The sequence below is a fragment of the Astatotilapia calliptera genome, chromosome 16 (genome assembly GCF_964374335.1).
Source record: "Astatotilapia calliptera chromosome 16, fAstCal68.1, whole genome shotgun sequence".
In the NCBI taxonomy this organism is placed as follows: domain Eukaryota; kingdom Metazoa; phylum Chordata; class Actinopteri; order Cichliformes; family Cichlidae; genus Astatotilapia; species Astatotilapia calliptera.
The window spans coordinates 22,380,584-22,405,490 of NC_137437.1; the positions used below are offsets into that span (position 1 = coordinate 22,380,584).

Here is a 24,907-nt window from a genome sequence, read left to right on the forward strand (position 1 = left end):
GTCCCTCTGTGCATTTGTGTTTCAATATGCCTTCATATTTGTAATTTTGTAAGTTATTACTATTCTGCTAAATGATACTATTTCTGCTTTTCATAAGATTTGTGCCTAACATAGTATTTCTGCTAAATTATAGTATTTATTATTTTTATAGGATTTGTGCCAAACATAGTATTTCTGTTAAATTATAGTATTTCTGCTTTTTATACTATTTGTGCCTAATATAGTATTTCTGCTTTTTATAGGATTTGTACCTAATATAGTATTTCTGCTTTTTATAGGATTTGTGCTTAATATAGTATTTCTGCTAAATTATAGTATTTCTGCTTTTTATAGTATTTCTGCTAAAACATAGTATTTCTACTAAATGTAGTATTTATGCTTAATCATAGTATTTCTATATATTTCTGCCAGGTCCCCAGGCAGCCAATCCTCTGTGAGGACTTAGACATTCAAATTTTCAAATCAGGGCCTGCACGGTTTCCCAGCCAATCATATATGTGTCCTGAGGCATTCAAATTTGCATATTGGGGCCTTCATGGCTTCTAAGCCAGCCAATCATATCTGAGGGCTGAGGAATTCAAATCCACAAATCAGGGCCTGCACAGCTTCCCAGCCAGCCAATCATGTATGTGGGCTCCAGGTATTCAAATTTGCATATTGGGGAATTCGTGGCTTCTAAGTCAACAAGTCATCCATGTCATATATCTCTAAAAATTCATATTTTAATGATAAATTGTCAACACTTGAAGATTCCCCCATCTCTTCTGAACAAAACGGTGTAAGAATGACCGCTCTAGCCCCTATGGTTAGGAAATTATGGTCATTTGTTTGAGGGGAGTCCTCACTATGAGAAATAGGCTGCAATAATCCTGTGCCTCTCTGTGCTGCGTGTGTAAAAAGAGGCACATGTTTTGGCGGGAAAAAGTACACAGGCTCTCTGATTGGTGGATTCAAATTCAGCAGCTCCCAGGCTGACCTAGAAACTTACTTCTCTCTCCCTGTGCATTTTTTTGCTGATTTTTTCATTTAACAAGTATATTTGAGGGACCCTCAGCATGTTCAGCATTTTTTCAGCTGTCCATTTTGCTTTTCCAATTTTTCTGTTTAACTTATTACTATTGTGCTAAATCATACTGTTTCTGCTATTTTATAAGATTTGTGCTTAATATAGTATTTCTGCTTTTAATAGGATTTGTGCTTAATATAGTATTTCTGCTTTTTATAGAATTTGTGCTTAATATAGTATTTCTGCTTTTTATAGAATTTGTGCTTAATATAGTATTTCTGCTTTTTATAGGATTTGTGCTTAATATAGTATTTCTGCTTTTTATATGATTTGTGCTTAATATAGTATTTCTGCTAAATTATAGTATTTCTGCTTTTTATAGTATTTGTGCTAAAACATAGTATTTCTACTAAATGTAGTATTTATGCTTAATCATAGTATTTCTATATATTTCTGCCTGGTCCCCAGGCAGCCAATCCTCTGTGAGGACTTAGACATTCAAATTTTCAAATCAGGTCCTGCACGGTTTCCCAGCCAATCATATATGTGTCCTGAGGCATTCAAATTTGCATATTGGGGACTTCATGGCTTCTAAGCCAGCCAATCATATCTGAGGGCTGAGGAATTCAAATCCACAAATCAGGGCCTGCACGGCTTCCCAGCCAGCCAATCACATATGTGGTCTCAGGCATTCAAATTTGCATATTGGGGAATTCGTGGCTTCTAAGTCAACAAGTCATCCATGTCATATATCTCTAAAAATTCATATTTTAATATTAAATTGTCAACACTTGAAGATTCCCCCACCTCTTCTGAACAAAACGGTGTAAGAATGACCGTTCTAGCCCCTACGGTTAGGAAATTACGGTCATTTGTTTGAGGGAGTCGTCACTATGAGAAATAGACTGCAAAAATCCTGTGTCTCTCTGTGCTGCTGCGTGTGTAAACAGATGCACCTGTTTTGGTGGGGAAAAGTGCACAGGCTCTCTGATTGGTGGATTCAAATTCAGCAGTTCCCAGGCTGACCTAGAAACTTAGTCCTCTCTCCCTGTGTGTGTGTGTGTGTGTGTGTGTGTGTGTGTGTGTGTGTGTGTGTGTGTGTGTGTGTGTCTGTGACAGAGAGAGAGAGAGAGAGAGAGAGAGAGAGAGAGAGAGAGAGAGAGAGGCTTTTAATGGGATGATCTCATTCTAAGATTTAAATTCAATATATTTAGACTGGTTGGCTGAATTGGATCTTGTGTGTGGGTCTCTATGTGCATGTGTGTTTCCTCATGTGTACATATTTGTGATTGTGTGGCTGTAATAAATTTTTTTGCAGATTTTTGTCATTTAACAAGTATATTTGAGGGACCCTCAGCATGTTCAGCATTTTTTCAGCTGTCCATTTTGCTTTTCCAATTTTTCTGTTTAACTTATTACTATTGTGCTAAATCATAGCATTTCTGCTATTTTATAAGATTTGTGCTTAATATACTATTTCTGCTTTTCATAGTATTTGTGCTTAATATAGTATTTCTGCTAAATTTAGTATTTATGCTTAATCATGCCATTTCTGCTTTTTATAGGATTTGTGCTTAATATAGTATTTCTGCTAAATTATAGTATTTCTGCCAAATTATAATATTTGTGCTAAAACATAGTCTCAATTTAAAATTACAATATTCATAGTTCATCACAGTGTCTCTGGTAAATCACAATATTTCTGCTCTGTTGTACTATTTTTCTAAATCATAGTGTTTCTGTAATGTTTAAGTGTTTTTGGCTAAATATATTCTTTCTGTTATCTTATACTATTTCTCCTAAATTCTTGTATTTTTGAGAAGTTATCATGTTTCTGGTAAGTTACAATATTTCTGCTAAATTCTGCTATGCTATTGTATTTCTGCCAAGTATTATGTTTCCTCTAAGATATTGCAGTTCTGCTAAGTTATTCCATTTTAGCAAACTTCTTTTGCTTCTGCAAAGTTTTTACAATTTCTGCAACTTTTCAGCTTTTTCAGCTACTTTTTGCATACAGCTTCAGCTTTAAGCATCCACACTGCATTTTCGCAGGAAATGCAAATTTTTCTAGTTCTAGTTGCTTCCGTACACTTTTTGGCACTTAACTACTTCCACAATTTTCAGCCGATTTTCACCGTTCAAATTTTAAACTATTCTGCTATTTCTGCTAATTTACGCTACGATTTTTGCTATTTTTAACTATTATACTTTTTAAAATATTAAGCTTTTTTCCTTTAATTTGTCCCATTGAAATGAATGGGAAACTTCTGCAATTCTGCTAAAATTTGCTTGTTTTTGAAACTTAACTACTTCCTCATATTTTCACCTAGAACAACCATTCAAACTTTAAAATGTTCACAAATTATTGGGCTATTCAGGTATGATTCAGCTTTTTCAAATGTTTTACTGTTTTACTTTTATGCCTCTTAAAGTTTTGAGTTGCAAAATTGTGATTTTTCACAAAATACATGCGTTGTTATGGTTGCTATGCTCTTGGCTTCCAGTGTGCCACTGAAGGTTTTGCAATTTTCACTTCATGTCCGAACAACTTCTTGCTACTTGCTCAATTTTCACTCAACTTCCACAAATTATACATCAAAACGTAGGTATTTTTGCTGGCTTTCAGAAAATGTCACTATCATTGTTGTGGGATTTATAGAATTTTTGCAAATCTCCTCAGACCAACACAAGGTCTCAAAACTCTCCATATAAAGTCAATGGAGAGCTTGTTCAAAATCATCGCTGGATTTCTGTAATGAGAGGCATATTCGAATCGTCATATCTCCTTAACGAAGCGACTTTAAGGCATGAGGCTTGTCCCCGAATATCTTCAGACACCCCTGACGCTCACAATTCAAGAATTTCTTTCTCACCTATTACCGTTCTGAAATGAGTTGGACTTGTTTGAGGGTAGGAAATTCGTCCTTCGCTCAGATTTCTTCAGATTTAAAACTCTGGAAATGAACCACTTTTTTCTCTCGTCATAACTTTTTTTTGGATTTCCACAGAGACCTGAAAATTTCCATGACTGTTCACCAAAGCCTGCTGTCTCTTACGGTGAAAGAATGATATCGATACTCCAAATAGATTTCGAGTTACAAAGCGTTGTTTGAGGGCAAGTCAAGGCAGTTTTTGCTTCGCTCTACTCAGTTATGGTGCATTAGAAGTCAAATATCTTTAATAATTCATATTTTAATGATAAATTGTAAACACTGGAAGATTCCCCCATCTCTTCTGAACAAAACGGTGTAAGAATGACCGCTCTAGCCCCTACGGTTTGGGAATTATGGTCATTTGTTTGAGGGGAGTCCTCACTATGAGAAATAGGCTGCAATAATCCTGTGCCTCTCTGTGCTGCGTGTGTAAAAAGAGGCACATGTTTTGGCGGGAAAAAGTACACAGGCTCTCTGATTGGTGGATTCAAATTCAGCAGCTCCCAGGCTGACCTAGAAACTTACTTCTCTCTCCCTGTGCATTTTTTTGCTGATTTTTTCATTTAACAAGTATATTTGAGGGACCCTCAGCATGTTCAGCATTTTTTCAGCTGTCCATTTTGCTTTTCCAATTTTTCTGTTTAACTTATTACTATTGTGCTAAATCATACTATTTCTGCTATTTTATAAGATTTGTGCCTAATATAGTATTTCTGCTAAATTACAGTATTTCTGCTTTTTATACTATTTGTGCTAAAACATAGTATTTCTACTAAATGTAGTATTTATGCTTAATCATACTATTTCTGCTTTTTATGGGATTTGTGCCTAATATAGTATTTCTGCTTTTTATAGGATTTTTGCTCAAACATAATATTTCTACTAAATGTAGTGTTTATGCTTAATCATCCTATTTCTGCTTTTTATAGGATTTGTGCTTAATATAGTATTTCTGCTAAATTATAGTATTTCTGCTAAAACATAGTATTTCTACTAAATGTAGTATTTATGCTTAATCATAGTATTTCTATATATTTCTATATATTTCTGCCAGGTCCCCAGGCAGCCAATCCTCTGTGAGGACTTAGACATTCAAATTTTCAAATCAGGGCCTGCACGGTTTCCCAGCCAATCATATATGTGTCCTGAGGCATTCAAATTTGCATATTGGGGCCTTCATGGCTTCTAAGCCAGCCAATCATATCTGAGGGCTGAGGAATTCAAATCCACAAATCAGGGCCTGCACAGCTTCCCAGCCAGCCAATCATGTATGTGGGCTCCAGGTATTCAAATTTGCATATTGGGGAATTCGTGGCTTCTAAGTCAACAAGTCATCCATGTCATATATCTCTAAAAATTCATATTTTAATGATAAATTGTCAACACTTGAAGATTCCCCCATCTCTTCTGAACAAAACGGTGTAAGAATGACCGCTCTAGCCCCTATGGTTAGGAAATTATGGTCATTTGTTTGAGGGGAATCCTCACTATGTGAAATAAACTGAAAGAAGCAGGTCTATGTCTCTGTGCTGCGTGTGTAAAAAGATGCACCTGTTTTGGCGGGAAAACGTAAACAGCCTCTCTGATTGGTGGATTCAAATTCAGCAGCTCCCAGGCTGACCTAGAAACTTAGTCCTCTCTCCCTGTGTGTGTGTGTGTGTGTGTGTGTGTGTGTGTGTGTGTGTGTGTGTGTGTGTGTGTGTGTGTGTGTGTGTGTGTGTGTGTGTTTAGTGGGAGAGAGAGGACCCTGCCCTTATTTGGCAGCATGTCATTGTAGGATTTAAATTGAACATAGTTAGACTGGTTGACTGGATTAGAGCCTGTGTTTGTGTGTCCCTCTGTGCATTTGTGTTTCAATAAGTTATTACTATTCTGCTAAATCATAGTATTTCTGGTACTTTTCGGTACTTGTGCTAAATACAGTATTTCTGCTAAATCATACTATTTCTGCTTTTCATAGGATTTATGCCTAATATAGTATTTCTGCTAAATTATAGTATTTCTGCTTTTTATAGGATTTGTGCCTAACATAGTATTTCTGCTAAATTATAGTATTTCTGCTTTTTATACTATTTGTTCTAAATTATAGTATTTCTGCTTTTTATAGGATTTGTGCTTAATATAGTATTTCTGCTAAATTATAGTTTTTCTTCTTTTTATAGTATTTGTGCTAAAACATAGTATTTCTACTAAATGTAGTATTTATGCTTAATAATAGTATTTCTATATATTTCTGCCAGGTCCCCAGGCAGCCAATCCTCTGTGAGGACTGAGACATTCAAATTTTCAAATCAGGGCCTGCACAGTTTCCCAGCCAATCAAATAAGTGTCCTGAGGCATTCAAATTTGCATATTGGGGCCTTCGTGGCTTCTAAGCCAGCCAATCATATCTGAGGGCTGAGGAATTCAAATCCACAAATCAGGGCCTGCACGGCTTCCCAGCCAGCCAATCACATATGTGGTCTCAGGCATTCAAATTTGCATATTGGGGAATTCGTGGCTTCTAAGTCAACAAGTCATCCATGTCATATATCTCTAAAAATTCATATTTTAATATTAAATTGTCAACACTTGAAGATTCCCCCATCTCTTCTGAACAAAACGGTGTAAGAATGACCGTTCTAGCCCCTACGGTTAGGAAATTACGGTCATTTGTTTGAGGGGAGTCGTCACTATGAGAAATAGACTGCAAAAATCCTGTGTCTCTCTGTGCTGCTGCGTGTGTAAACAGATGCACCTGTTTTGGTGGGGAAAAGTGCACAGCCTCTCTGATTGGTGGATTCAAATTCACCAGCTCCCAGGCTGACCTAGAAACTTACTTCTCTCTCCGTGTGTGTGTGTGTGTGTGTGTGTGTGTGTGTGTGTTTGTGTGTGTGTGTGACAGAGAGAGAGAGAGAGAGAGAGAGAGAAAGCCTTTTAATGGGATGATCCCATTGTAAGATTCAAATTTAATATATTTAGACTGGTTGACTGAATTGGATCTTGTGTGTGTGTCTCTCTGTTCATGTGTGTTTCCTCATGTGTACATATTTGTAATTGTGTGGCAGTCATAAATTTTTTTGCTGATTTTTGTCATTTAACAAGTATATTTGAGGGAACCTCAGCATGTTCAGCATTTTTTCAGCTGTCCATTTTGCTTTTCCAATTTTTCTGTTTAACTTATTACTATTGTGCTAAATCACACTATTTCTGCTATTTTATAAGATTTGTGCTTAATATACTATTTCTGCTTTTATAGGATTTGTGCTTAATATAGTATTTCTGCTTTTTATAAGATTTGTGCTTAATATAGTATTTCTGCTAAATGTAGTATTTATGCTTAATCATACTATTTCTGCTTTTCATAGGATTTGTGCTTAATATAGTATTTCTGCTAAATTTAGTATTTCTGATTAATTATAGTCTTTCTACTAAATCATAGTACAGTATTTCTGCTTTTTATGGGATTTGTGCTAAAACAAAGTATTTCTACTAAATGTAGTATTTATGCTTAATCATACCATTTCTGCTTTTTATAGGATTTGTGCTTAATATAGTATTTCTGCTAAATTATAGTATTTCTGCCAAATTATAATATTTGTGCTAAAACATAGTCTTAATTTAAAATTACAATATTCATAGTTCATCACAGTGTCTCTGGTAAATCACAATATTTCTGCTCTGTTGTACTATTTTTCTAAATCATAGTGTTTCTGTAATGTTTAAGTATTTTTGGCTAAATATATTCTTTCTGTTATCTTATACTATTTCTCCTAAATTCTTGTATTTTTGAGAAGTTATCATGTTTCTGGTAAGTTACAATATTTCTGCTAAATTCTGCTATGCTATTGTATTTCTGCCAAGTATTATGTTTCCTCTAAGATATTGCAGTTCTGCTAAGTTATTCCATTTTAGCAAACTTCTTTTGCTTCTGCAAAGTTTTTACAATTTCTGCAACTTTTCAGCTTTTTCAGCTACTTTTTGCATACAGCTTCAGCTTTAAGCATCCACACTGCATTTTCGCAGGAAATGCAAATTTTTCTAGTTCTAGTTGCTTCCGTACACTTTTTGGCACTTAACTACTTCCACAATTTTCAGCCGATTTTCACCGTTCAAATTTTAAACTATTCTGCTTCTTCTGCTAATGTGCGCTATGACTTTTGGTATTTTTAACTATTATACTTTTTAAAATATTAAGCTTTTTTCCTTTAATTTGTCCCATTGAAATGAATGGGAAACTTCAGCAATTCTGCTAAAATTTGCTTGTTTTTGAAACTTAACTACTTCCTCATATTTTCACCTAGAACAACCATTCAAATTTTAAAATGTTCACAAATTATTGGGCTATTCAGGTATGATTCAGCTTTTTCAAATCTTCTACTGTTTTACTTTTATGCCTCTTAAAGTTTTGAGTTGCAAAATTGTGATTTTTCACAAAATACATGCGTTGTTATGGTTGCTATGCTCTTGACTTCCAGTGTGCCACTGAAGGTTTTGCAATTTTCACTTCATGTCCGAACAACTTCCTGCTACTTGCTCAATTTTCACTCAACTTCCACAAATTATACATCAAAACGTAGGTATTTTTGCTGGCTTTCAGAAAATGTCAACATCATTGTTGTGGGATTTATAGAATTTTTGCAAATCTCCTCAGACTAACACAAGGTCAGAAAACTCTCCATATAAAGTGAATGGAGAGCTTGTTCAAAATCACCGCTGGATTTCTGTAATGAGAGGCATATTCGAATCGTCATATCTCCTTAACGAAGCAAAGTTAAGACATGAGGCTTGTCCCCGAATATCTTCAGACACCCCTGACGCTCACAATTCAAGAATTTCTTTCTCACCTATTACCGTTCTGAAATGAGTTGGACTTGTTTGAGGGTAGGAAATTCGTCCTTCGCTCAGATTTCTTCAGATTTCAAACTGTGGAAATGAACCACTTTTTTCTCTCGTCATAACTTTTTGTTGGATTTCCACAGAGACCTGAAAATTTCCATGATTGTTCACCAAAGCCTGCTGTCTCTTACGGTGAAAGAATGATATCGATACTCCAAATAGATTTTGAGTTAGAAAGCGTTGTTTGAGGGCAAGTCAAGGCAGTTTTTGCTTCGCTCTACTCAGTTATGGTGCATTACAAGTCAAATATCTTTAATAATTCATATTTTAATGATAAATTGTAAACACTGGAAGATTCCCCCATCTCTTCTGAACAAAACGGTGTAAGAATGACCGCTCTAGCCCCTACGGTTTGGAAATTATGGTCATTTGTTTGAGGGGAGTCCTCACTATGAGAAATAGGCTGCAATAATCCTGTGCCTCTCTGTGCTGCGTGTGTAAAAAGAGGCACATGTTTTGGCGGGAAAAAGTACACAGGCTCTCTGATTGGTGGATTCAAATTCAGCAGCTCCCAGGCTGACCTAGAAACTTACTTCTCTCTCCCTGTGCATTTTTTTGCTGATTTTTTCATTTAACAAGTATATTTGAGGGACCCTCAGCATGTTCAGCATTTTTTCAGCTGTCCATTTTGCTTTTCCAATTTTTCTGTTTAACTTATTACTATTGTGCTAAATAATACTATTTCTGCTATTTTATAAGATTTGTGCTTAATATAGTATTTCTGCTTTTTATAGGATTTGTGCTTAATATAGTATTTCTGCTAAATTATAGTATTTCTGCTTTTTATAGTATTTGTGCTAAAACATAGTATTTCTACTAAATGTAGTATTTATGCTTAATCATACTATTTCTGCTTTTTATGGGATTTGTGCCTAATATAGTATTTCTGCTTTTTATAGGATTTTTGCTCAAACATAATATTTCTACTAAATGTAGTGTTTATGCTTAATCATCCTATTTCTGCTTTTTATAGGATTTGTGCTTAATATAGTATTTCTGCTAAATTATAGTATTTCTGCTTTTTATAGTATTTGTGCTAAAACATAGTATTTCTACTAAATGTAGTATTTATGCTTAATCATAGTATTTCTATATATTTCTATATATTTCTGCCAGGTCCCCAGGCAGCCAATCCTCTGTGAGGACTGAGACATTCAAATTTTCAAATCAGGGCCTGCACAGTTTCCCAGCCAATCAAATATGTGTCCTGAGGCATTCAAATTTGCATATTGGGGCCTTCGTGGCTTCTAAGCCAGCCAATCATATCTGAGGGCTGAGGAATTCAAATCCACAAATCAGGGCCTGCACAGCTTCCCAGCCAGCCAATCACATATGTGGTCTCAGACATTCAAATTTGCATATTGGGGAATTCGTGGCTTCTAAGTCAACAAGTCATCCATGTCATATATCTCTAAAAATTCATATTTTAATGATAAATTGTCAACACTTGAAGATTCCCCCATCTCTTCTGAACAAAACGGTGTAAGAATGACCGCTCTAGCCCCTATAGTTAGGAAATTATGGTCATTTGTTTGAGGGGAATCCTCACTATGTGAAATAAACTGAAAGAAGCAGGTCTATGTCTCTGTGCTGCGTGTGTAAAAAGATGCACCTGTTTTGGCGGGAAAACATAAACAGCCTCTCTGATTGGTGGATTCAAATTCAGCAGCTCCCAGGCTGACCTAGAAACTTAGTCCTCTCTCCCTGTGTGTGTGTGTGTGTGTGTGTGTGTGTGTGTGTGTGTGTGTGTGTGTGTGTGTGTGTGTGTGTGTGTGTGTGTGTGTGTGTTTAGTGGGAGAGAGAGGACCCTGCCCTTATTTGGCAGAATGTCATTGTAGGATTTAAATTGAATATAGTTAGACTGGTTGACTGGATTAGAGCCTGTGTTTGTGTGTCCCTCTGTGCATTTGTGTTTCAATATGCCTCCATATTTGTAATTTTGTAAGTTATTACTATTCTGCTAAATGATACTATTTCTGCTTTTCATAAGATTTGTGCCTAATATAGTATTTCTGCTAAATTATAGTATTTATTATTTTTATAGGATTTGTGCCAAACATAGTATTTCTGCTAAATTATAGTATTTCTGCTTTTTATAGGATTTGTGCCTAACATAGTATTTCTGCTAAATTATAGTATTTCTGCTTTTTATAGGATTTGTGCCTAACATAGTATTTCTGCTAAATTATAGTATTTCTGCTTTTTATACTATTTGTTCTAAATTATAGTATTTCTGCTTTTTATAGGATTTGTGCTTAATATAGTATTTCTGCTAAATTATAGTTTTTCTTCTTTTTATAGTATTTGTGCTAAAACATAGTATTTCTACTAAATGTAGTATTTATGCTTAATAATAGTATTTCTATATATTTCTGCCAGGTCCCCAGGCAGCCAATCCTCTGTGAGGACTGAGACATTCAAATTTTCAAATCAGGGCCTGCACAGTTTCCCAGCCAATCAAATAAGTGTCCTGAGGCATTCAAATTTGCATATTGGGGCCTTCGTGGCTTCTAAGCCAGCCAATCATATCTGAGGGCTGAGGAATTCAAATCCACAAATCAGGGCCTGCACGGCTTCCCAGCCAGCCAATCACATATGTGGTCTCAGGCATTCAAATTTGCATATTGGGGAATTCGTGGCTTCTAAGTCAACAAGTCATCCATGTCATATATCTCTAAAAATTCACATTTTAATATTAAATTGTCAACACTTGAAGATTCCCCCATCTCTTCTGAACAAAACGGTGTAAGAATGACCGTTCTAGCCCCTACGGTTAGGAAATTACGGTCATTTGTTTGAGGGGAGTCGTCACTATGAGAAATAGACTGCAAAAATCCTGTGTCTCTCTGTGCTGCTGCGTGTGTAAACAGATGCACCTGTTTTGGTGGGGAAAAGTGCACAGCCTCTCTGATTGGTGGATTCAAATTCACCAGCTCCCAGGCTGACCTAGAAACTTACTTCTCTCTCCCTGTGTGTGTGTATGTGTGTGTGTGTGTGTGTGTGTGTGTGTGTGTGTGTGTGTGTGTGTGTGTGAGAGAGAGAGAGAAAGAGAGAGAGAGAGAGAGAGAGCCTTTTTATGGGATGATCTCATTGTAAGATTCAAATTCAATATATTTAGACTGGTTGACTGAATTGGATCTTGTGTGTGTCTCTCTCTGTGCATGTGTGTTTCCATATGTGTCCATATTTGTGATTGTGTGGCTGTTATATTTTTTTTTGCCAATTTTTTTCATTTAACAAGTATATTTGAGGGACCCTTAGCATGTTCAGCATTTTTTCAGCTGTCCATTTTCCTTTTCCAATTTTTCTGTTTAAGTTATTACTATTGTGCTAAATCATACTATTTCTGCTATTTTATAAGATTTGTGCTAAATTTAGTATTTCTGATTAATTATAGTTTTTCTACTAAATCATAGTACAGTATTTCTGCTTTTTATAGGATTTGTGCTAAAACAAAGTATTTCTACTAAATGTAGTATTTATACTTAATCATACCATTTCTGCTTTTTATACGATTTGTGCTTAATATAGTATTTCTGCTAAATTATAGTATTTCTGCCAAATTATAATATTTGTGCTAAAACATAGTCTTAATTTAAAATTACAATATTCATAGTTCATCACAGTGTCTCTGGTAAATCACAATATTTCTGCTCTGTTGTACTATTTTTCTAAATCATAGTGTTTCTGTAATGTTTAAGTATTTTTGGCTAAATATATTCTTTCTGTTATCTTATACTATTTCTCCTAAATTCTTGTATTTTTGAGAAGTTATCATGTTTCTGGTAAGTTACAATATTTCTGCTAAGTTCTGCTATGCTATTGTATTTCTGCCAAGTATTATGTTTCCTCTAAGATATTGCAGTTCTGCTAAGTTATTCCATTTTAGCAAACTTCTTTTGCTTCTGCAAAGTTTTTACAATTTCTGCAACTTTTCAGCTTTTTCAGCTACTTTTTGCATACAGCTTCAGCTTTAAGCATCCACACTGCATTTTCGCAGGAAATGCAAATTTTTCTAGTTATTATTATTATTCTAGTTGCTTCCGTACACTTTTTGGCACTTAACTACTTCCACAATTTTCAGCCGATTTTCACCGTTCAAATTTTAAACTATTCAGCTATTTCTGCTAATTTACGCTACGATTTTTGCTATTTTTAACTATTATACTTTTTAAAATATTCCACTTTTTTCCTTTAATTTGTCCCATTGAAATGAATGGGAAACTTCTGCAATTCTGCTAAAATTTGCTTGTTTTTGAAACTTAACTACTTCCTCATATTTTCACCTAGAACAACCATTCAAACTTTAAAATGTTCACAAATTATTGGGCTATTCAGGTATGATTCAGCTTTTTCAAATCTTTTACTGTTTTACTTTTATGCCTCTTAAAGTTTTGAGTTGCAAAATTGTGATTTTTCACAAAATACATGTGTTGTTATGGTTGCTATGCTCTTGGCTTCCAGTGTGCCACTGAAGGTTTTGCAATTTTCACTTCATGTCCGAACAACTTCCTGCTACTTGCTCAATTTTCACTCAACTTCCACAAATTATACATCAAAACGTAGGTATTTTTGCTGGCTTTCAGAAAATGTCACCATCATTGTTGTGGGATTTATAGAATTTTTGCAAATCTCCTCAGACTAACACAAGGTCAGAAAACTCTCCATATAAAGTGAATGGAGAGCTTGTTCAAAATCACCGCTGGATTTCTGTAATGAGAGGCATATTCGAATCGTCATATCTCCTTAACGAAGCAAAGTTAAGACATGAGGCTTGTCCCCGAATATCTTCAGACACCCCTGACGCTCACAATTCAAGAATTTCTTTCTCACCTATTACCGTTCTGAAATGAGTTGGACTTGTTTGAGGGTAGGAAATTCGTCCTTCGCTCAGATTTCTTCAGATTTCAAACTGTGGAAATGAACCACTTTTTTCTCTCGTCATAACTTTTTGTTGGATTTCCACAGAGACCTGAAAATTTCCATGATTGTTCACCAAAGCCTGCTGCCTCTTACGGTGAAAGAATGATATCGATACTCCAAATAGATTTCAAGTCACAAAGCGTTGTTTGAGGGCAAGTCAAGGCAGTTTTTGCTTCGCTCTACTCAGTTATGGTGCATTAGAAGTCAAATATCTTTAATAATTCATATTTTAATGATAAATTGTAAACACTGGAAGATTCCCCCATCTCTTCTGAACAAAACGGTGTAAGAATGACCGCTCTAGCCCCTACGGTTAGGAAATTATGGTCATTTGTTTGAGGGGAGTCGTCACTATGAGAAATAGACTGCAATAATCCTGTGCCTCTCTCTGCTGCGTGTGTAAAAAGATGCACCTTTTTTGGCGGGAAAACGTAAACAGCCACTCTGATTGGTGGATTTAAATTCGGCAGCTCTCTCCCTCTGTGTCTGTTTGTGTGTGTGTGTGTGTGTGTGTGTGTGTGTGTGTGTGTGTGTGTGTGTGTGTGTGTGTGTGTGTGTGTGTTTAGTGGGAGAGAGAGGACCCTGCCCTTATTTGGCAGCATGTCATTGTAGGATTTAAATTGAATATAGTTAGACTGATTGACTGGATTAGAGCCTGTGTTTGTGTGTCCCTCTCTGCATTTCTGTTTCAATATGCCTCCATATTTGTAATTTTGTAAGTTATTGCTATTCTGCTAAATCATAGCATTTCTGGTACTTTTCGGTACTTGTGCTAAATACAGTATTTCTGCTAAATTATAGTATTTCTGCTTTATTATACTATTTGTGCTAAAACATAGTATTTCTACTAAATGTAGTATTTCTGCTTTTTATACTATTTGTGCTAAATTATAATATTTCTGCTTTTTATACTATTTGTGCTAAATTATAATATTTCTGCTTTTTATACTATTTGTGCTAAATTATAATATTTCTGCTTTTTATACTATTTGTGCTAAAACATAGTATTTCTACTAAATGTAGTATTTCTGCTTTTTATACTATTTGTGCTAAATTATAATATTTCTGCTTTTTATACTATTTGTGCTAAATTATAATATTTCTGCTTTTTATACTATTTGTGCTAAATTATAATATTTCTGCTTTTTATACTATTTGTGCTAAAACATAGTATTTCTACTAAATGTAGTATTTATGCTTAATCATACTATTTCTGCTTTTTATAGGATTTGTGCCTAATATAGTATTTCTGCTTTTTATAGGATTTGTGCTAAAACATAGTATTTCTACTAAATGTAGTATTTATGCTTAATCATAGTATTTCTATATATTTCTGCCATGTCCCCAGGCAGCCAATCCTCTGTGAGGACTTAGACATTCAAATTTTCAAATCAGGGCCTGCACGGCTTCCCAGCCAATCATATATGTGTCCTAAGGCATTCAAATTTGCATATTGGGGCCTTCATGGCTTCTAAGCCAGCCAATCATATCTGAGGGCTGAGGAATTCAAATCCACAAATCAGGGCCTGCACAGCTTCCCAGCCAGCCAATCATGTATGTGGGCTCCAGGTATTCAAATTTGCATATTGGGGAATTCGTGGCTTCCAAGTCAACAAGTCATCCATGTCGTATATCTCTAAAAATTCACATTTTAATGATAAATTGTTAACACTGGAAGATTCCCCCATCTCTTCTGAACAAAACGGTGTAAGAATGACCGCTCTAGCCCCTACGGTTAGGAAATTATGGTCATTTGTTTGAGGGGAGTCCTCACTATGAGAAATAGGCTGCAATAATCCTGTGCCTCTCTCTGCTGCGTGTGTAAAAAGATGCACCTGTTTTGGCGGGAAAAAGTACACAGGCTCTCTGATTGGTGGATTCAAATTCAGCAGCTCCCAGGCTGACCTAGAGACTTACTTCTCTCTCCCTGTGCATTTTTATGCTGATTTTTTCATTTAACAAGTATATTTGAGGGACCCTCAGCATGTTCAGCATTTTTTCAGCTGTCCATTTTGCTTTTCCAATTTTTCTGTTTAACTTATTACTATTGTGCTAAATCATACTGTTTCTGCTATTTCATAAGATTTGTGCTTAATATAGTATTTCTGCTTTTAATAGGATTTGTGCTTAATATAGTATTTCTGCTTTTTATAGAATTTGTGCTTAATATAGTATTTCTGCTTTTTATATGATTTGTGCTTAATATGGTATTTCTGCTAAATTATAGTATTTCTGCTTTTTATAGGATTTGTGCTAAAACATAGTATTTCTACTAAATGTAGTATTTATGCTTAATCATAGTATTTCTATATATTTCTGCCTGGTCCCCAGGCAGCCAATCCTCTGTGAGGACTTAGACATTCAAATTTTCAAATCAGGTCCTGCACGGTTTCCCAGCCAATCATATATGTGTCCTGAGGCATTCAAATTTGCATATTGGGGACTTCATGGCTTCTAAGCCAGCCAATCATATCTGAGGGCTGAGGAATTCAAATCCACAAATCAGGGCCTGCACAGCTTCCCAGCCAGCCAATCATGTATGTGGGCTCCAGGTATTCAAATTTGCATATTGGGGAATTCGTGGCTTCTAAGTCAACAAGTCATCCGTGTCATATATCTCTAAAAATTCATATTTTAATGATAAATTGTCAACACTTGAAGATTCCCCCATCTCTTCTGAACAAAACGGTGTAAGACCGACCGTTCTAGCTCCTACGGTTAGGAAATTATGGTCATTTGTTTGAGGGGAGTCATCATTATGAGAAATAGACTGCAATGATCCTGTGTCTCTCTGTGCTGCTGCGTGTGTAAAAAGGATGCACCTGTTTTGGAGGGAAAGAGTGCACAGGCTCTCTGATTGGTGGATTCAAATTCAGCAGCTCCCAGGCTGACCTAGAAACTCACTTTTCTCTCCCTGTGTGTGTGTGTGTGTGTGTGTGTGTGTGTGTGTGACAGAGAGAGAGAAAGGCTTTTAATGGGATGATCTCATTCTAAGATTCAAATTCAATATATTTAGACTGGTTGACTGAATTGGATCTTGTGTGTGTGTCTCTCTGTGCATGTGTGTTTTCTTATGTGTACATATTTGTGATTGTGTGGCTGTTATAGATTTTTTTGCTGATTTTTTTCATTTAACAAGTATAGTTGAGGGACCTTCAGCATGTTCATCATTTCTTCAGCTGTCCATTTTTGCTTTTCCAATTTTTCTGTTTAAGTTATTACTATTGTGCTAAATCATACTATTTCTGCTATTTTATAAGATTTGTGCCAAATACCGTATTTCTGCCAAATATAGTATTTCTGATTAATTATAGTTTTTTCTACTAAATCATAGTACAGTATTTCTGCTTTTTATAGGGTTTGTGCTTAATATAGTATTTCTGCTAAATTATAGTATTTCTGCTTTTTATAGTATTTGTGCTAAATTATAGTATTTCTGCCAAATTATAATATTTGTGCTAAAACATAGTCTTAATTTAAAATTACAATATTCATAGTTCATCACAGTGTCTCTGGTAAATCACAATATTTCTGCTCTGTTGTACTATTTTTCTAAATCATAGTGTTTCTGTAATGTTTAAGTATTTTTGGCTAAATATATTCTTTCTGTTATCTTATACTATTTCTCCTAAATTCTTGTATTTTTGAGAAGTTATCATGTTTCTGGTAAGTTACAATATTTCTGCTAAATTCTGCTATGCTATTGTATTTCTGCCAAGTATTATGTTTCCTCTAAGATATTGCAGTTCTGCTAAGTTATTCCATTTTAGCAAACTTCTTTTGCTTCTGCAAAGTTTTTACAATTTCTGCAACTTTTCAGCTTTTTCAGCTACTTTTTGCATACAGCTTCAGCTTTAAGCATCCACACTGCATTTTCGCAGGAAATGCAAATTTTTCTAGTTTTCTGCTGTTTTACTTGCATCTATTTGAAAGAGTGAGTGTAAACACACACAAAAAATATTTTATATGCTGGAATGTGCAGAAAATAGGTTGAATAAATTAGTTTAACATTTAAAGTCAGAGAATGTTGCATATAATTAAATTTTTTCTTGATGCATAAAGTTAAAAGATTAAAACTAATAAAACAAGTTTTAAAAAGAGACTTTTCCATTTGATTACATTTTGTATGATTGATTATGCAGAAAAAGTAGAATTGGCCTGACAGATCTATCGCTTTATCACCTATTCAGGTTGTAAATTGTGCTTTTAAGTAACTAAGTAATAATTACTTTTGAAAATAAGTAATCAGTAAAGTAACGGGATTACTTTTTTGGGGAAGTAATCAGTAATTAGTTACTGATTACTTTTTTCAAGTAACTTGACCAACACTGTGTGTGACTGGCACTAATAGTTGGAGGAAATTAAAAGGGGGAAAAAAGAAAAAAAAAAAGACTCAAGTGGTACATCTTTTATTCCCAACAAAATCACGTCCTTTGAACCGCCACCCCAACAGCATTTACAGCATGAAACACAATTACGCTAAAGAGCACAATTTATACAAATTCACTATTTCAAGAGGAGCAGTTTGAAGCTTTAAATACTTTGTTATAAAAAAAACGCTACAGCACAAAATACAATTCCTCCTTTTTAAAGTGCCAACTGAAACACTGTTTGACCTGACTGATCATTATGGAGCAAATGTTCATTGCACTGTGCAGTGGATGCAGAATAATGGCACAATCGGCCTTTAGGTTGGTTTGCTATGAGCCTCGCTTCACTCTATAATTGTGTTTGCCAAAGGGCAACTCTGCTGGGGAAATGAAGGCTTGATTGTACAACCAAAACAGGAAGAGAATAAAGCGTTTTTCCGGTAGCTTTCTCCAGGTAGTAGACACGGAGCACATTTAACAGGCAGAGTAACTGTGGAAACGAGATCTTCACTAATTAGCTGAGCGCAATAATTATCTTAAATAATAAACCCGTGTTAACTACCTGACTAACAACTACAAAACCTAACCCAATCGAGTATTTTAATGACAAATGGACCTCAGTCTTTATGGTATTGTTTTTATTAAACCTGGTTATAAAAGCATGTGTCACCCACTTATTATTTGGGGCTATGTCTGTCAAGGAAACATTTCTAAAGCCTGTGCCGCTAATCTAATGCCGTCATCCCTCATCCCTCGTCATCGCTTTCTTTCTTCACCAAGTCTTTTCATCCAAGTTTTGCGCCAGAGCTGCTTTTGTTTCTGAGCAGCTACAAGCTGTTGAACCTCAACAAAAGCTCTTATGTGATGATGTTGATAATAATACCAAGACATACTGCCAGTAAATAAGTAACTCAAAGACAATCTGTATCTTCTCAAGTGGAAAAGGGGCCAAAAATACTGCAGCAGTGAAATCACAGACGTGTGAACATACAATTCCACAGAGAGATCAATAGTGTTGTGTCATTGCTCTAAGGTATAATAAGGTGAGTAAGCAATTTAAGGACCGTCAGTCTAGAGGTTGCTGCAGTGAACAAAGACTGCAGTGGCTTGTGCGATTACCACAGTCATTTAGTGCAACTCAACTAAGCGGCGTTTGGGATAAAGACACGAACCTCACTTTGGATTCACCCAGCCATCTTCCTGAACTTCATCCATGGATGCATGGCAATTCCAAGGACTATTATACTCCTACCCTCTTATGTGAGAAGTGAAACTCCTGCTCCAAATGACCTGGTTCCCTGTGTGTGCTGTTGACAGTGGCAATGATTATAGTGGTAATGATGATGATGATGACAGTGATGGTGATGAGTATTAACAGGCTAGTTGGGGAGGGGGGAGAGTTCCCGTGGCTGGGTAGAAAACAGCATTGCTGCGCCAGGCTAGACAGACCACTCCTTTGACATCGTGTCACATTGGGAGCAGATTATCTTCTCTTCCCCTTTTCCTTCTTTTCTGTTTTCGTCTACGTTGACAGCCTCCTGTCAGAGAGCTTTAGTGAACCATTCACAGGTGACAGCCTCTCTGACTCTGCCTCTCTCCATCATGCTCACACTCCCGCTTCTGCCCCCCCACTCGGCATCTCTGCGTTTTGTCTTTCCTCTGTATATCTGCGCACTCTCCTTCACCTGCATCTCTCCCCTCTGAATCTCTCTCACTTCTCTCTCATACTTGTCCTGCTCCCCCATGGGGTAATTGCTCGGAGCCCGGCTTCCATTTTTATGACTATAATCGAGGCCAGAATGCTTATGCCTCTAGATTTCTCCTTGCCTGTGTCACAGCAGCAGCACCAGGCAGAGGAAGGCAGATAAGACCCCGAGAAGTGGAGAAAATCACTAGTCGATAGTAATTAGAATCCTTATTTCGCCTATGGAAGTGGAACAGACACTATCGCCTACGGAGGGAACTCAACCTTTCTGTGGGCTTAGGGCATGGAAATGCATAATGGCCAAAAAACCCACTGCCTCTGAGCTTTTCTCTGACCCCAACTATTAACTCCTTAAGCTGGGTCACTTGGACAAAGATGACTTGGGCTTCATTAAAACAAGACAGAAGCTTTCATGGGTATCTCAAGTGAGTAATATTTCAGCCAGCTCATCAAGCCTTTAACAGGGTAAAGTTGTAGCACTGAAAGCAAGGTCAGTTCCTGAGCTCTGAAGAATGCCAGCGTGCGTGTGTCTATGCCTGATTTGGATGAAATCAGGGTCACAGACTGTAACTTCAGTTTACCACAAAAAAGCAGAAGGCAGACAGATTTTTCATGTGTAATTGACTCCAACAAAGTGGGAAAATTCCACTGTGGTGATGGTGGTGGTGTTTTTTTTGTTTTGTTTTTGTACGGTGGTGTGTTGGAACACAACTTTTTGCTAGTTGTGCCATGCATATAGGCATGTCCAGGCACAGCTAATAACAGCATTACTCTAACAACAAAGCTTTATAATGGAGGAGGAACGGGAGTGCAGCAAAACGTTTCATTTCCAAAAATCAACACACCACAATCTTAATATTACTCATTTGCTCGAGGGACACGTCTCTGCAATGCTTGAGGCAGACTAATTCTGAAACCACTGATACTGGTCTATCAGTCTAGCCATGATAGAGCAGCTGTGGTTGTGGTTACCACATTTGAGTGTTACTACAGCATGTAGCGCCACATATTTTATTTGGCAGATTTTTATGCTGATGCCCTTCCTGATACAACCTCCAAAGAACTACAGTTTCCTCCTGGGATCAAACTAGGGATCTTTTCACTTGTTAGGTAAATGTGTAAACCACTGCATTATGGATCCACTGAGTAGCAGCAGCATTTTTTGGACAGAATCCCTCATTAAAATAGCTCAACAGTCGGCACTGCTTTAGCCCAACAGGTTGAGCAGGCGAACTATTAGGCAAAGGTTTGAATCCACACCAGAGGCATTTGCGTCGTCTCCCCCCTGCTCTTTGTCTACTTCTTTGAGCTTTCCTGTCATAATAAAGGATAAAAAAAACAGTCCCCCTCCTGAAAAAATGCCTCAACAGCAACGCAGAGCAAGCGAGAGGAAAGAGGGGAAAGGCCAGGAAGTAAAGTGGGAATGTTGAGCAGGAAAGGATCGGCTCCTGCAGTCTCTTTAGTGTGGAACCTCTTGTATACATTTAGTGCACTTGCAAATGTGTATTGTGTAACATATTACTGCATGAACTATACTCACAATATACAACAGTAAATCATATTTGTAATAGAGTAACATCAGCAAACAATCAGTCTTTTCCAAAATAAAGGATAAAGAAGTAAATCAGCTCCAACCTGAAGCTCCTACTGCTTTAAAAACATTTTGAAGTACTGCCTGAACTGCTCATGAGCACGAATTTTAATGGAAATACTCAAGTACTGCAGATATAATAGAAGAATTATTATATTATTCCACAAAAAAGTTTGAAGAAAAAAAAAATTCCGTGCTTTATAACTTCTAAAAATACAAATAATAAAACACAGTTTGGCATTTCAAGGTTTAAGTTAATAACAGGTCAACTATGCACAGACTTTACGTGTACAGCGTGCACGCTGTCAGGAAAGCGCAAACGTTATCGTCACCCATCATCCTTCCCCCTCTGTCTGTTTCTGCAACCTACTTAATACTAACATACCTAAAAATAGGTATACCGAGGGGCCACTAGAGAAGTGTTTGTATAAGAAGTACTTGGTGCTGATGAGATCGAAGCTGATGCAACGAAAGGACCCTCCTTTTCTGCAGCTATTTCTCTCAAGGGAGAAGCAGTAGAAAGCAGAGATTAGGTCAAACTGATCAATGAGATGGCCCTTTAAAGACCTGACCTCTACCTCATTAATGCCTGCGCAGTGGATGTCATGGCTTCCCACTCAGACAGCCAAAGAGCTCCTATATAGCTGTTTCAAGTCTCAATTTGGCTTGTTTTTAAAGGCTGCTGACAATGGTGTCTGATGCAGCCACCATTATTCACCAACAATCACTTTAACGTCATAAAAGGTTTTCATTTACATTTTACAGTATGTGTATTTACATGAAATGCACTTACTTACTAAATTACCCAACTACCTTACCAATGAGCTCCCAGAGAATAGATCGCAGCCATCATCTCTAAAATAATCATTTTAATAACCACCAAATGTGACACTATTTAATTTAAATTTAAAGGACACTGTTGTAAGAAGCCCATCTCTTGGCTTTAGGATGTTTTCAGTATTTCACAGCTTGCGTAACTCTCCCTATAATCTGTAATGCCATTGTCTCACATATCAAAATAACAACAATCATAAATTCAATTTGCATTGTAGTCTACCAACATAATGGAATTATTTGAGTAGACACATACACATTCCTGTTAGGTTATCCACTCATACAACACTTTATTTGGGTACAATGGAAACTAAAATTACTACACTACTACAACATCCTTTGACACACAACCTACTAGGGCTGTTCGATATAACGATATATATCGGATGACGATATAAAAACGTCTATCGTTTCATTTTACGCTATCGTTTGTTTCGTGGTGTCGCAAAAATAATCTGTTTACGGCAATATTTTTTCATCGTTTTGATGGTCACTGTAGTGGCTATATTAATTTCTTAAAGTTCTCTATTTCTCTTATATTTAAAATAACCACATTACAGACAGACAAGCGCCTGTTTTTATGTGTTGTGGTTAGCAACAACGACGGTAACAGCATCGCGTGTCTGCTTGTTTATGTTCCACATAAACCTTTCACAATAAAGCTCAAGATCCTGTTGAGACTTTTCAAAATAAACTGAATCACGTGAAAGAGCAGATTGTTTACGGATGAGACGTAAAAAAGAGCCGCCAGGTGCTAAAAAATAAACCTTAGCATCAAACGTTAGAACCGGCTTTTCCCCGCAGAACTCTGTAATAAATACTCTCAAAGAAAACAGCAGCCGTTACAACTTATGTCTAAAAATGTATCGTTTCATGCATCGGTTAAAACACTGGACTCCAGCTACATGACGCGCAGCTGGAAACACTTCCCGCAAGTCGAGATTCACAGAATTTACAGAAAAGGTTACATTTTTGTGATTTATATCGTTATCGGACGATAGAATTTTTATATCGGGATATGAGGTTTTGGTCATATCGCATAGCCCTACAACCTACTTTATGTAAAACTAATGCAAATTGTGTTCTGATGCTACAAAAATTACAACTGGAAAGAAAACAGAATATTAAATGTCAAACACATGCTCTTCACGAATACACACGAGTTAAAAATACAGTTGGAGAAGAACAAAAACCATAATTTTCTATTTTTTTTTTTTCCTTTCACCAATAGAAATTGAAATGAAAAAGGGACTGGGGCTTTCGTGGCCCTTTTATAGCAGTTTCTAGTCACTCTGACCAATCGAAACGCTTTAGATTGCGACCCACATTCAACCATTCATATAGCACTTTATTCTATGCACTTTAAGCACTTAATCTACCTCACATCCATGGCTATTTTAGAAGGAGTTAACCTAACAAGCATGTCTGATCTGTGGGAAGACGCCGGCGGTAGCTGGAAGAAACCCATGGAGGCACAGGGAGAACATCCAAACTCCACACAGAAAGTTACCCAGACAACCAGGAAGTTAGAGCCTTCACGGTGTCATGTGACAGGAATAACGTCTGCACTAAATGATTCATTAAACTCAAATGTACAAAACAAACAACATGTTTAAAGTAGAAACAAATATTATTTCCTCTTATGTTGCTTGTTCATAGCAGGTACTTGTGCGTCTAAACTGCATTCAATTAATTTAGGTCAAATGTTTTGATAATCATACTGAATATCGTGAGCCACGTTCAGCTATATAATGAGTAAGGTGATGCTCACCTACAGATGAATCTCTGAACAAGCACGCAGCTGTGCATCCAACCCCAAATTCTTTGGAATTTACTGAGAAGATGAGCGAGTATTCTTCCGAAGGAGATGCAACTTGCCTGGATATGCCTGAATAATGCGGAACAAATATATATAGATACATACGGGAAAGACCTGTAGTTTTAGTCTCTTTTAATTTGGTCAAATTTGTTATTATTACAAGAGTGAAGAGGTGTTGGCACATTCGATTATTAAGACTGGGAGGCCTACATAGTTAACCGTGTTCTGAACTCCTCAAATCTTGCCCCATGTAAATTACCCATCTATAATTAAAAAGAAATACTCAAAATCCTAAAAACTTACCGCAAAATAAAGATTTAAAACAATAAAAACTCAACAGAAACAAGCTTATCCATTCAGTAAACAAACCTAAATTAACATGAAGTGAACGTAAAAATAAAAGAACTGAAATCAAATCAAATAATGAAAAACACCAAATTATAATTAGTCTGGTCTGAATGAGTGCCAATGCTGCCCCATTGCTTTAATTAGACCTAAGACAGATTTAAAGATTTAAAAAATAAATAAATAAAAATAATAATCATCCCTTTGGTTAAATTAAATTCTAATTCAAAGATAGGTCTGAAGATTGAGAATTTATGAAGTTAATACTGAATAACAATACAGTTCATTTGCTATGAGTTGACTCAAGCTTGAGAAACAGCACGCGTGCTTCTCAGAGGCAAATAAGAACGAGCTGCAAGAAATACTTTGACATTTAAACACTGGATCTGTAATAAACCATTATGGATGTGTCATCCAGATGGTGCTTGCTATTAAACAAGCACAGAGCACAAACAGGACTCCAGGAGCTACAGTGCAACACAACCAAGTCCTAAAATTACAGG

General features: G+C 36.3%; 1 protein-coding gene across 15 annotated transcripts in view; it reads right to left on the bottom strand.

Moving 5' to 3' along the window:
- Nucleotides 1-24,907, bottom strand: part of LOC113008116 (plakophilin-4) — a 152,669-nt gene that overhangs the window by 104,884 nt on the left and 22,878 nt on the right. The window lies entirely within an intron of this gene.